Source organism: Pteropus alecto, unplaced genomic scaffold (genome assembly GCF_000325575.1).
Source record: "Pteropus alecto unplaced genomic scaffold, ASM32557v1 scaffold150, whole genome shotgun sequence".
Taxonomy (NCBI): Eukaryota; Metazoa; Chordata; class Mammalia; order Chiroptera; family Pteropodidae; genus Pteropus; species Pteropus alecto.
In genome coordinates, this window is record NW_006429686.1 from 1,243,470 (window position 1) to 1,256,588 (window position 13,119).

Here is a 13,119-nt window from a genome sequence, read left to right on the forward strand (position 1 = left end):
AAGCACCCTAAATGTAAATGGACGGAACTTACCAAAAAAAGGCACAGAGTTGCAGAATTGATCAAAAAACAAAACTCAGCCATATACTGCCTCCAGGAGACACAGCTCAGCTCCAAAGACAAATATAGACTCAAAGTGAAAGGATGTAAAATGATATTTCAAGCAAATGACATTCAGAGAAAAGCGGGAGTAGCGGTACTAATATCGGACAAAATAGACTTCAGATTAAAAAAAAGGTAAAGAAAGATACTGAGGGACACTTCATAATGATAAAGGGAATCATGCACCAAGAAGACATAACACTTCCTAATATCTATGCTACCAATAGGGGAGCCCCAAAATATATAAAGCAATTACTAACAGAACTAAAGGAGGAAACAGATCAAAGCACTATCACAGTAGGGGATTTAAAAACCCTACTGTCAGATATGGACAGATCACTCAAACAGAAAATCAATAGGTATGTAACATCTTTAAATGACATATTAGACTAACTAGACATAAATGACCTTTACAGAGACTTTTATCCCCAAACAGCTGCTTACTTATTCTTGTCTAGTGAGCATGGAACATTCTCAGGGACTGACCACATACTGGGACACAGAGATAGCCTCAACAAATATAAGAGGGTTGAAATCATACCAGCCTTATTCTCTGATCATAATGCTTTAAAACTAGAAGTCAGCTGTGAAAAGAAAGTGGGAAGGACTACAAATACATGGAGATTAACAACATACTACTGAAAAATAACTGGGTGAGAGAAGAAATAAAAGGAGAGATCAAGAGATACATAGAAACGGATGATAATGATAGCAAACGATAATGATGTCAAAACTTTTGGACATGGCAAAGGTGTTAACAAAATGAAAATTCATATCATTACAGGTCTATCTCCAAAAACAAGAATGAGCCCAAATAAACTAACACTTCATCTTAAAAAAAAAAGAAAAGAAAAGAAAAGAAAAGAAAAGAAACTAGAAAAGGAAGAACAAATGAAGCATGAGAGTCAGCAGAATGAAAGAAATAATCAAAATTAGAGCATAAAAAAAATAAATTAAAAACAAAAAAATAAACAATAGAAAAAGTAAATGTAATAAAGAGCTGATTCTTTGAAAAGGTTAATAAAATTGACAAACCTCTGACTAGACTCACTAAAGAAAAAAGACAAAGGACACAAATAAAATTAGGGATGAAAGAGGGGAAATTACAGCAGACACCAAAGAAATACAAAGGATCATACAAGAAAATTATGAAAAAGTATATAACATCTAATTTAATAACCTAGAAGAAATCGACCAGTGCTTAGAGTTATACAACTTTTCTAGACTGTATCAAGAACTGGAAAATCAAAATAGATAGATCAGCATTATGGAAATTTAAACAATCATCAAAAGCCTACCAAAAAGTAAAAGTTTGGGACCAGATGGATTCACCAGTGAATTTTACCAAACATTCAAAGAAGATTTAATACCTACTCTCCTCAAACTCTTCCAAATAATCAAAGAGAGGGCAATATTTCCCAACTCATTTTATGAGGCTAATATTACCCTGATACCAAAGTCTTGTAAAGATAACACAAAAAAGGAAACTACAAATCAATGACTCACATGAATGCAGATGCAAAAGTCCTAAATAAGATACTAGTGAACCGAATACAGCAACATATTAAAAAAAATTATACACCAAGATAAAGTGGGCTTAATCCCAGTGGCACAGCGATCATTCAACATACACAAATCAATTAATGTGATACACCACATAAACAAATTAAAAAATAAGAATCATATAATCGTAGCAATAGATGAAGAAAAAGCCTTCAACAAGACACAGCATCCATTTATGTTCAAAACGCTTAACAAAATTGATACAGAAGGAAAGTACCTTAACATAATAAAGGCCATATATGACAAAGTATCAGCCAAAATTATACCTAAGGGTGAAAAACTAAAAACCTTCCCTCTTAGATCAGGAACAAGGCAAGGCTCTCCACTAATGCCCCTGTTATTCAATATAACATTGGAGGTCATAGCGAGGGCAATCAGGCAAGAGAAAGATATAAAAGTCATCCAAATAGGAAATGAAGAAGTCAAACTGTCACGATGATTCTCTATATAGAAAACCCTAAAGACTCCACAAGAACACTATTAGAAACAATAAGCAAATACAGTAAAGTTTCTGGATATAAAAATGAATGTTCAAAAAGCCACTGAGTTCCTATACTCTAATAATGAAGTGTCAGAAAGTGAAGTAGAAAAAAAAAATTCCTTTTGAAATTGCAACGAAAGGAATAAAATACCTAGGAATAAATCTAACGAAGCATGTGAAAGACCTATATAATCAAACTATAAGACCCTATTAAAAGAAATGAAAGAAGATACAAAGAAACGGAAAGATATTCCATGTTCTTGGATTGGAAGAATTAACATAGTTAGAATAACCATATTATCTAAAGCATTATACAAATTCAATGCAAATCCCATCAAAATCCAACCAGCATTTTATAAAGAAATAGAATAAAAAACAATCAGATTTGTATGGAAGCATAAAAGACCCCAAAATGCCAAAACCATCTTGAGAAAAAAGAATGAGGCTGGAGGCATCACTCTGCCGTAATTCAAATTATACTACAAAGCGACAGTAATCAAAACAGCATGGTATTGGCAGCAAAACAGACACACAGACCAGTGGAACAAAATTGAGAGTCCAAAAGTAAACCCGTATTTATATGGGCAAATAATTTTTGACAAAAAAGCCAAAAACGTACAGTGAAGAAAGGAAATCTTCTTCAAAATGGTGCTGGGAAGACTGGACAGCCACCTGCAAAAGAACGAAACTAGACGGTTGTCTATCATCACACACCAAAATTACCTCAAAATGGCTTAAGGAACTGAATATAAGACCTGAAACAATAAAATGCATAGAAGAAAACATAGGAACTAAACTCAAGGACCTTGGACTTAAAGAGGATTTTATGAATTTGACCTCAAAGGCAAGAGAAGTAAAAGCAAAAATAAATGAATGGGACTACATCAAACTGAAAAGCTTCTGCTCAGCAAAAGAAACCGTCAACAAGGTAAAGAGACAACCATCTGAATGGGAAAATATTTTTGCAAGGAATGACTCCGATAAGCGCCTAATATTCAAAATATACAATGAACTCACACAAGTCAATAACAACAACAAAACAAAACATCCAATTAATAAATGGGATGAGGACCTGAACAGACACTTCTCCCTGGAGGACATACAAATGGCCAACAAATATATGAAAAGATGCTCAACATCACTAGCTATTAGTGAAATGTAAATCAAAACCATAATAAGATACCATCTCACACTGTAATAGCCCGCTGAAATGTGAAAGGGTTAAAGAATAATTAAAACCTGAAACTGGACAAAGGAAGTCTATAACTTAGGCCTAGTTTCTGGAACCCCTAACCACATTCTGTTAATCATGAAACTTGTAACAATGAGCTCATACGCTAACTGCCAATTTTAGCCTGTGTAACCCTGCTTGCTTGCGTGGCATGAAAAATAATCAATTGTATATAAGCTGAAAATTACTGTTTGGCCATCGCCCATGGGAACACTGGCTATAGCCCATGGGAACATAGGCAATCACCCATAGGAACATAACATTCTAACAACAAGCTTTCTGCTTCTGTACTCCCCGCTTACACACCTGACCAGTGGGTTGACAGGTAGTGAATAGGAGAAAAATAGACCTTTGTGTTTAAGATAGAAGGAAGAATAGGATTTAGGGTTTAAAAACCTTGTATCTTGGCATTTCGGGGCTGCTCCTTTGTACAGGACAGCCGCCGGCTCATAAACAGCCTTTGAGAGCGTACTTGGTTTGGTCTATTCTATACAGGCCACAACAATATATATAGGTATAGTTCTTGGCATGTACTAAACACTGAGTCACTATGATGCCATCCAGGTGGTGCTGCCTAAGTCCTGGACGATGGAGCAAGGGAATCTAGCCATTCTCCTCACCCTCACTTCTCCAGGTGGAGTCCCCCAAACAAGCAGCATTGCTATATGGGTTTTCAAGTTTAATCATGCTAAGCAAAATAAGCCAGACAGAAAAAGTTGAAAATCACACGATATCACTTATATGTGAGATATAAACATAAAGGCAACAAATGAACAAGACTAACAGAGACTCATGGACATGGGCAATAGACTAGTGGTTACCAGAAAGTAGGGGGAAGGGGGAAGGGGGAAGGAGGGAGGTAGATGGGGTTAAGGGGCTCTAAAATGTGGTGACATAAAGAAATCTAATTATGGGAAGTGAACACATAGTGTAAACATATATATGCCTTACTGTTAAAGTATACAGTTGAAACTTATTGGATTTCAGTAACCAATGTCATTAATTAATTAATTAATTTAAAAAATTTAGAAACCTAACAGAGAAGAAAAAAAATATCTACAATAATCACAGAGAAAATTATTTTTGTTGTATTACTTTAATGCTGAATACATCCTACAATATCCAGACTTTGTATTTCTAATTTTACGGTGAGGCTGCATTTCCTATGAAAATGAAATGCATCATTTGCATACTATTTAAGGATTATGACTTTCAACCCATACATATTAATATTTTGGAGAAGTGAAATATGCTTATTGTTTATAACTATGGATACCATGTTTTGGGGCTTTGTAATAGTCAAGAACATGCTATATTCATCTTTTATTATCTAGTACCTATTTGCACAATGGGTGCCACATAACATGTATTCAATATGTTAAATGAGTAAAGTGCTGATTGATAAATGAGTGACAAGTCAACTCAGTAAAATAATTGTCATGACATACCCAATAAAAACAGTTGATGTGATTGTTTTCTCTTTCATGTTTCAAATGGTTGCCCTTGGGTCAACAGGAAGAGCATAGGTATCAAAGTATTTCTCTTCATCTATTCCAAGTACTGGTTTGTATATAGTTCAATATATGTTGGAAATGCAGTATGAATAAAGTACTGGGCTATTAATAGTTAAGGAATTCAGAAGACATTTACTACAAGTCTTTTAAGCCAAAAGACATGTATGAAACCAATACAAAAACACAAGTTCAGATGATATATAAGGCATTATAAACAATATATGAATAGTACAAATCAGTGCTATAAAAATTAAAAAGTTACTCCATCTAGACTGAATTAATCAAGAAGTAATCTTGGAGGACATAAGACTTGAACTCTACCCGAATGACTAACATGATTTGAATGAGTGAAAAGGAGTGGTGATTAGAATACAAGTGGAGAATAGTGTTGTTACAAGTACAAAGACTAAGCTTTGTGCTTTTGGAAAACAACATAAAGATCAGGTGTATTATAGGATCAGGTGTATTCCCCATTGCTTTCAGGATAAAGATAAAGCTCCTTAATATGGCCTATATAAAGTGCTACGTGATTTAGCACCTGCCAACTGCTTCAGCCTCATCTCTCCCTTTTACCGCCCCTGATCAAGCCTGGCAGGGCAATGTTCTCACTTCCTGGAACATTTTGTTTTGTTTTTACTTAGGTAATGATAAGTCATCTTTCAGATCTCAGCTCAAGTATCACTTTTTCCTTGATTAGGTCATCTATAGTGTCTGAAACATAATAAGGTGCTCATAAATAAATGAATAGAGTTGGATAATTAAAATAATGTCAGATAAATGAAGGCCTTTACAGTGGGTGAGCAAATTTGGCTATGCTGGAACATCACACATTCATTCATCTAACAAATATATATTGAATATTTATTGTACACTAGACATTTTACCAGGTACAAAAGATACAGAAATGGAAGATACTTCTTGCCTGTGGTCTATTCACTAAGCGGGAGACAGACAAAAATCAGAGGCAGTTACAGTGTAGGGTTATCGGTGCTGTGATGGACAGAAGTATAATGCTTTTGGGGCATTAAGGAAGACACCTCTAAAAACGATAGTGATGATAATGGGAGACTGCCTGGTAGGTACAGGTAATATTTAAATTGATTTTTGACCTTTATTCTACTTATAATATAAGAATAAACACAAAAAGTAACCAGTAAAGTGACATTACTGTATAGGAACAGAATGTCTTAAAGTTTATTGAATGAAAAAAAAAATACAGAAATAAAAATGGCTCAAAGAATTGGAACCCAGAGCACTAGTGGTGCCAAAGAGGGCAGAGGAGTTAGGAAGATGAGTTTCTCAGAGTTCTATTCTTGTGGTCCCTTTAAAGGCATTTCTGTAGATTATACAAATTACCTCATTACTTTTCTGAATTTGTGTTCGGTATGCATGCGAACTATAATGAGCATCTGTTCCACAGATATAACCTTGTCTCCAGACTTAGACAAGAACTCATTATCTAAATATAGCATTGACAGGGATAATCTCAAGGAGGAGATAGAGGACAATATGTTTTTTTCTGTAAACTTTCAAGTCAACAAGTAAAGATTGTGTTTCTACTGTTTCCCCTGCACTGTGTTAGGCACTATGGAGAATGACAGGGGAAGAAGATCAGTAAGATTAATGTTCTTTTTATAACAGCATTATAACTCACCCTCTAGTTGCATAAAGGCAATGAAGTGAAAATAGACTTCTTATATTTATAATGTATTTAATTCACAGGAAACTATTAAAAAACTTAAAGCAAATATAGAAGGATTAAAAAATAAACATCCAAATCTTCCCAAAGCATATTATTTCAGTTCCAAGGAATTTCCTAAATTTAGCCATTGAGCCTCACTTTGAAATAAATATAGTAAATTACTACTTTGGAGATTGGGCTCTTGGGCATCTCTGCTTCTATTTCAAATGGTCATTCCTAATCACAAACATAAAAAAAAAATAAAGTATATCTTTAGATCAGATTTTTCTCTTAGGACAAAAATAACTATCTTGCTTCAACTTATGTACAAAATTCTTTCTTTTACTGTGAAATCTACTTATATCTTTCAGCAAATGACAAGTCACCAAAGTCAAAACAAAGTCCATTGGGACAGACAAGTTATTCTTTTGCTTTTCAGAATCATCAAAAAGCTTCTCTAAAGCTCTTTCCAGAGATATGAAACAAGGGTTACTTTCTATTGAAAGAATGGAGCAGGATGCTGGAAATAAGAAGTTCCTAAGATTGGATGGTTTGGAAAAGGCCTTGGTAGAAAGACTAAGAATTGAAATGGTGCACATTAAGTATCTGCAGCATGTTGGAACATGACCCTCCAAGTCAACCCAATTCTTTTCATGATAGCTCAATTGAGAGGCAAACAGTAAGCCAAGGGCAGTATAATTAGTCAGTACTTCCCTTAGCATAAAAGATCTAGTCACAATTCAGCTTCTCCTGTCTCAGAAAGAGAAACTTTGGACATGGATGAAATCTTCTTGAGAGACCGAATATAGTGACAACATGAAGTGAGGATGTACTATAGAGAGAAAACCAACAAAGAAGAAGTCGGGGAGAGAGGAAGTATAAAGAAAAAGGGAGAAAAAAAGTGGCATAGATGATAGAGGCTCTGTTCATCTCTTTGGCAACCAAAGCAAAGTTGTGACAGAAACAAGGACCAAACAGCAAGGAAAATTGCCTGAGATCTAGATGAACAAGCCACAAACTAGAGGGAAATCTAAGAAATCACCCTGCAACAGAAGAAGGTAGGACGTGGCAAGGACATGAGGCTGTGTGGTCCCGAGTGGCTGAGTGGGACAAAGGCTGTGGCAGTGGCAGCAGCAACCGGCACCTGTGGATGCTTCTTACAGGGGCCATGTCCAGGAGTGGACATACACAGTGATGGAACTGCTTGCTCTGAGCACCAGCGCTGGTTTGGCTGCACGAGGTGGGGCACCAGAGACTGAGAGGGGGACACTGAGTTGTTAGAATGAGGGCTGAGGCGAGATTCATTCTGTACAGAAGTGCCAGGCAGTATCCATTGTTCTTCTGTTGAGCCCTCCCTGCTTGCAGTGTGCAGACACAGTACTACCATAGCTGAGACATCATCAAACTGGACAACAGGGGTTGCTCTGCCCAGAGGATTCCCTGAAACTCTGCCTCCCCCAATTTGTGGCCCCATCCATGCCACATCCAAGTGTGCCCTCCCTTAGTCAGGTGTCCCTTGCTGAGCAATGCCTAGACTCACACTGGTGGCAGCTGGCCTCGGTTTCTGGTGTGGCCTTTTGAGGCAACTGTCAGCACAGTATCTGTGGATTGCTTGCTGAATCTTAATAGGTGGCCTCAGAGAGGCACAGAGCGGGGATAAATTTGGCTTGCAGCTGAACCCTTCTCAGGACTATGCAACTGGACACCTACCACACAAAGCCACAGTAATAAGACCAGGAGATTTATGATATTTGTTTAGTACATAGAAGTAGACACAGAAAGGCAGCCAAAATGGGAAGACAAAGAAGCAGAAACCATATGAGAGAACAGAATAGAGATCCAGAAATAATGAAGTTAAGCAATCTAACAGATGCAGAGTTCAAAACACTGGTTATAAAAATGATCAATGAACTTAGGGTAAGTGTAGATGAATTCAGTGAGAATTTTAACAAAGAGATTTAAAAAACATAAAAATGGAAATAGAAATTAAAAAAGGGAACCAGTCAAAAATGAAGAACTCATCATCTGAGATGAAAAGTATATTAAAAAGAGTAAACAGAGTGGATAAAGAAGAGGATTGAACCATCAATATAGAGGTAGGGGAAGCCAAGGAAGTTCAATCAGAATGGTAAGACAAAAGAAGCCAAGATTATGATAATAATTTAAGGAGCCTATGGGACACTATTAAAGGTAAACATATCCATTTCATAGGGGCACTGGAAGGAAAACAAGAAGTTGAAGAGCTATTTGAAGAAATAATGATGGAAAACTTCCCTAATCTGTTGAAGGAAACAGACATAAAACCCCAAGAAGCTCAGAGAGTTCCAAAAACCAGGAACCCAAAGAGGCCCACACAGAGACACATCATAATTAAAATGACAAAGGTTAAATACAAAGAGAGAATCTTAAAAGCAACAAGAGAAAAGCAGTTAGTAACCTACTACAGGGCACCCATAAGACTGGCAGCTGACTTGTCAAAAGAAACCATGCAGGACACAATGGCTTGGCACAAAATATTCAACATGATGAAAACCCAGGATCTACAAACAAGAATACTTTATCTACTAAAGCTATCATTTAGAGTTGAAGGACAGATAAAGAGCTTCCCAGACAAAAAGAAGCTAAAAGAATTTATCATCACCATGGTAGAATTATAGAAAATGTTGAAGGGACTTCTTTAAGAAGAAAAAAACATATACCATAAACAGGAATAAGGAATGGTAATAACTACTTTCCTATCAATAAGTATCTCAAATGGAAAAGTATTAAGTACTCCAACCAAACGATAGAGTGGCTGAATGCATAAGAAAACAAGACCTTTACCTATGCTGCCTACAAGAGATTCACTTCAGATTAAAAAAGACACACACAGACTAAAAGTAAGGGGATGGAAAAAGATATTGCCTTGATAGACCTAGAGGGTATTGCGTTGAATGAATTGGGTCAGATAAAGAGAAATATCGCATGATTTCATGTACATGTGGAATCAAAAGAATAAAATCAATAACAATAAATAAAGCGGAAATAAACTCATAGATACAGAGAATATTTTGAAGGATACTAGATGGGAGCAGGGACCAAGAAAGGCAAAGGATTAAGTGGTACAAATGGATAGCTGCAGAATAGACATGGAGATGTAGAGTATAGTATGGAGAAGATAGTTAATAATGTTGTAATAAATATGTAAGGGGGAAGAGGGATACTAGATTTAGTGGGGAAATCACTTTGCAAATTATATGGATCTCTGATCCCTATGCTAAACTACTGAAACTGATATGTTATTGTATGCCAACTATAACTGAAAAAAATCATTGAATTTTACAATGTAAACACAAGCAATTAATTGTTTATTATACTTCAATAAAGATGAGAAAAAAGAAATGGTCTTCATTGATTTAACAAACATTTATTGAGCCTTTTATAGTAAATACTGAAAAAGACTGTCTATTCACTTGAGAAGCTCTCAATTTAGTTGAGAAAGGCAGATGTATTAATAGATAACAGCACATTATTCCAAGCTGATACCTACTCCTGTGCCCTGGATTTTATCTCATTATCATCTGAGGCCTTATTCCATCATGGATCCATTCTATCTCTCTGTCTTTGAGCTTTCCTTCTTAACTCACTCTTTTTCTGTCAGGTTGTAAACATGCACAATTATCTCAATTAATAAAATAAAATTCCATTGATTCTATGTCTCAATCTAGCTGTCACTCCCTCTCCCTTTCCTTCTTTTCATATACAAATTGTATTTAAGAGTTTAACTTAATCTATTCCAATTCACTCATCACTTCACTACTATCTTTTGCTGTTAAAACTTCCCTGAAGGTATGATTACTAAGGACATCAGTGACTTCCTAAATGACAAATGTAATTAATTAGTTCTTATCTTAGTTGACCTGTCAATGGCATTTGATACTGTTGACCTCATTGAAATTCTATCTTCCTGCCTCCGTAATATAAATTTTCTGGCTCTCTCCCTTATTCTCTAGCCATTCTTCAATCTTCTCTGAAGGCCTTCCATAAGTACTGGGGTTCTCCACAACTCCACTGTTGGTCCCCTTCTCACCATGAATGTTCTTCTGAGTTTTTTAACCCATTCATACAATGTCTGTTACCACCTAGCACACTGTTAACTCCAAAAGCTTTATTTGTAGGCCATGACCTCTCTCATGAGGTCCTGACTCAAATATTCAACTTGAAGAAAAGGAAAGAAATAAGAGAAAAGAAAAGAGAAAACATTAATTTTTCTTACCAAACCATGACCACCATATTTACTTAGTGTAAAAGACCAGTCACCTAACTACATCCACTTCTTTATCCTGTGCAACCAAATTGTAATATAAATTGATCAGTTTTAACTCACTAATATCTCATAAATCTATCTTCTCATGTATCTCATTTTGTACTTTATTCTACTAACTGGTCTTGTTACCTTCAGTTTTACTTCCTTCCATTCCATCTCACACATAAATATAAAAATGACCTTTCTAAAATGTATATCCTATCAGGTCACTTGCCTGCTTCAAGCCTCTCAAAAATTTCTCAATGTTTTTAGCAGTGGCCCTCAACTTTTCATATGCATAAGAATACCCTGGAGGAGGATTTCTTAAACACAGATAGTTGGGCCCCAACCCCAGGGTTTTTGATTCAGCAGCTCCGGTATTGGGTCTCAGAATTTGCATTTCTAACAACTTCTCAGTCTAATTTGAATGCACACTCAGCAGAATTCAGCACCTGGCTGTGCAGGGAGAGGGGAAAAACAGGAGTCTAGGATGACAGCTGAATTTCTCTCAGAAAATTAAGAAGTTACATGGATGGAGGTGAAATCACTGAGAAGGAAGATATATGGAGTTAGTTGGAAAGGGAACAGCAAAGATGATGAGCTCAATTTTAGAAATGTTAAGGAGTTTTTTCAAACTGCATCCTCCATTTCCAGACCCTTACTTGCCTTGAACCAATCCTAAGTTCCAGCCATTTTGTATTATTTATATGTCACCAAATGTACTGATGATACATCATGACTGCTGTCCAGGAATAAAAAATGCCTTAATTTCCTTTGCTTCTCATCTTTCTCTCTTATGAATATCCTACTTGTCTGTCATGACTTAAGGATTTCTCCAACATTATAATCTTCCCTTCTTAGCTTCTATTTTCTCACTTCTAAAATGAGATTAAGAAAAATATCTTTTCTTTATGATGATTAAATGAGGATGCATATGAAAATACTTTCAAAATCAAAGGAGGAAGACTGATTGAAGAAGTGGTTTCTGGGTTCTTCTAGTGTTAATACTTGTGTATTTGAAGAAAGCACATACATTTGTGAATGATGAAAAAATCCACATTACCATATTTTATCTAGTCAACTTAGGTAATGTTAAATTTACGGAGTCTCTATAGTGCCTAGATAATAACAAATAAGAATATTTATTTAATTATTGGGTACTTACTGTGTAGACTCTGAGGAATTACAGTCTGGTTATAGAGACAAAATCAACATATATCAAATAGAGACCAATTAAGTACTAACATGTGTGTTGTAATCACAGGAATCAGAGAAAGTGGAACTGAGTATCGCCTGAAGTAATAGAGAAAACTTCATAGCAAATTCAGCACTTGAGCTGAATGTTGGCAGTTGATGAGAATATAAAGAGATGGAGAGAAGAAGAGAGAACACCATGTGTCAGTGCAATAACAAGAGCAAAATCTTGGAGGCAGGAATCAACACGGCTTGTGTAGAAGTTGATGAAAAGATTAGGTTAACCAAAATAGAATATTAGGGATAGAGTAAAACTAGATACTAGATTTGTGGTCAAGAGTCAGCATTTGAAAGATCTTGAGAATGATGCACAGGTGTTTGGTCTTGATATGTAAGCAATAAGGATTCTTTACAAGTCTCTGAATTAAAGAAGAAGAGTTTTGGCAAAGTAATTCTATAAATAGTAATTAAATAAATTAGAAAAAGAGAGAGACTGGAGAAAAGAGATTAGCTATGAGAGTTAATGAGGACGTGAACTAATGTAATACCATTGGACTATCAAAAGAGGGAGATACTCTGAGAATTTGAGAAGGAAAGAAAAGACAGTTTTGGGGGGATTTTTTTGTTTTGTTTTGTTTCATTTTGCAGATTTTAGAAATGTGAGTGGATGAAAAAATATTCCCAAATCCCAAGAATTCAATAGGAAGCTAGATTAAGACATTAGGAAAAGTTCTGAAAAGATCGTATCTCTACATATAGGTAATTCAAAGTAAGCACAATTCTAAAATATAAAATGTTTTAGCAAAACAAAGTATTTTTTTCATGGCTACTTCTACGCTTTGAAAATATTCATCAACATTTATACATTCTATGGCCATGCCGCCCTGAACAAGCCCGATCCCATCTGATCTCGGAAGCTAAGCAGGATTGGGCCTGGTTAGTACTTGGATGGGAGACCACCTAGGAAGATCATCAGGTGCTGTAAGCATAAGAAAATAAAAAATAAGGAATTGTAAGCTGACTAATTCCTTGTAATCTGTGAGATCAACTAAGGGTTGCCTAGCCTGAA

At 35.7% G+C, this 13,119-nt stretch overlaps 1 protein-coding gene and 1 pseudogene across 1 annotated transcript in view; one reads left to right on the forward strand and one right to left on the reverse strand.

Moving 5' to 3' along the window:
* IL1RAPL2 (interleukin 1 receptor accessory protein like 2) overlaps nucleotides 1-13,119 on the reverse strand; it is a 608,417-nt gene that overhangs the window by 416,574 nt on the left and 178,724 nt on the right. The gene's annotated exons all lie outside the window — the stretch shown is intronic.
* Nucleotides 12,917-13,038, forward strand: LOC112471293 (annotated as a pseudogene).